Consider the following 2224-nt stretch of genomic DNA (forward strand, 5'->3'; position numbering starts at 1 on the left):
TATATATATATACACACACACACACTTAAAAAATATGTTTCTTTTAAATGCTCCAATTATTATAGTTTTTTTTGTTTTTGTTTTTTTTACTTAATTTAAATTATATATTTTTTTAATTGCATGTCACAATATACAGTATATATGTTTCAATATGTGTAATGATATATACATATAATAATGATAATAATAATAACTTTACTATATATTTTCAGTAGTATTTATAAGAAATACATGTTAGGTTTATAATATGATAGTATTTCTCAATATAATTAAAATTTTGTACTAGCTACAGTACACATATCATTTGTTTATGTCTGCTACATTTTAACAGATTTACATTACACAAAGCTTTATGCATGTCAAAAGATAAATATTCATAACAGTACTCAATATAAGAACAACAACTGGTCCAAACTCACTGCTAAATGTCCACATACAGTACAAACACATACAAAACATCCCTAAACACTAAGTTCTAAAGCTTAACTCTGCATTTCTGTCCAGTTATTAGTCAATATCCAACAACAACAACAACAAAAGATATTATACGACCTGAGAGTTTAGCTCCCCGGCTCCTTCCCTGACCGTCTCCTCACAGTGAACTGACAGAGCAAGTCCAAGAGATGAACAGGTGAGACAGCCTCCCCGTACCATTTAGGGGTAAATAAGGACCAAAGATGTACCTTTTAGATTTGATACCTTAGGGTCCTGTCCCAGTGACAGCTTTGTACCTTTTTTTCTTAGAGTTGAAAACCTGTGATTTAGTTCGACATGATATCAAAATGAATGCTTTCACAAAACTTTTCAGACAAAATATTAACTGAATTTACACAAATTATCCTGTTTAAAAGTTCAGTTTACTTGGTTCCTTATATGTTGTGTTGACCATTTGTAGTTTCTGTTTTATTTATTTATAAAAAAAAAATTGCAAATTGTAGTATTTTTGTCTTGTGGTATATTTTTTTATATATGTCACTAAATAAATTATACATTATTTTTATTGTTTATTTTCGAAAGAAACTAATCATCTTAAGGATTCTGCAAGGGGTACACTCTTAAAAATAAAGGTGCTTCAAAAGGTTCTTCAAGCGTAGAAGAACCATTTTTAGTTCCACAAAGAACCATTTAGTCAAAGGTTTTTTAAAGAACCATCTCTTTCTTACCTTTTTGTAATCTGAAGAAACTTCTTTCGCCACAAAGAACCTTTTGTGAAACAGAAAGGTTCTTCAGATGTTAAAAGTTCTTTATGGAACCATTTAGACAAAAAGGTTCTTCTATGGCATCGTGAAGCACCTTTATTTTTAAGAGTGTATGTGGACGTATGATAACAGCTGTATGTGAACAATGATCACACAAATGATTACAAAGGATCTTTACAGAATGTCATCTGCTTTCGCAACATAGAAACATTTTGTAAAATGCAAACATGTCGAGAACCATGGCATCCCACTGATGATCACATGCAGGAAACTCCCTGATTTTGTCACATCCTAGTTCCATTCCATCGTTGTTCTCCAAAATCGATCAGTTCCTATGATTGCGCTTGCTCCACCACAATGGTCAAACTGCAGGCACAGTGTCTCTCAGAGTGTGCTTCATGAGCAAGAAGACAACATGGGTGAATATATACTGTATGGGTGAATGGTTTTTTTTTACACGTCTTTGCGTGGCAGCATTACGGTGGTCATTTTTAGAGCCTGTTTCAAATTCCAGAGATTCACAGAATTCATAGAGCTACTCGATTATGGGGGGAAATAATAATATTGTAATATCTAATATTGTAATCATGGTTATTTAAAATTATAGATACCAAAATGAATTCTCATTGAAATGTCACAATTCTCGATTTCAAAATCCTCAAACGTTGTTAAACGTAGCCTAAACCGCAAACAAAGAAGCAAATTACAATCAATATGGACAAATACAGAAATGAATCAAATGTAAAATAATAAAAAGCACAGTCTTCACTCCATGAATTAGTTTGATTCTTATTAAAGCTACAAAAGTTATTCTGTTAAGAACAGTAAGAGGTTTTCTTTTTCTTTTGTTTAATTAGTGTAGCCTACTGTGACTTTAAGACCCGCTGCACGGATCCAATATACTGATACACATCCCACATTCAAATTATTTACCTTAAGAATGTGTTTACAAACCGACTATTTACATGAATACCCTCCAAACCAAGCATTTTTTAACTATTTTTGTGTATATTTGACCATTTAGG

This window comes from Sinocyclocheilus grahami, unplaced genomic scaffold (genome assembly GCF_001515645.1).
Source record: "Sinocyclocheilus grahami isolate Dianchi unplaced genomic scaffold, SAMN03320097.WGS_v1.1 scaffold707.1, whole genome shotgun sequence".
Lineage (NCBI taxonomy): Eukaryota > Metazoa > Chordata > Actinopteri > Cypriniformes > Cyprinidae > Sinocyclocheilus > Sinocyclocheilus grahami.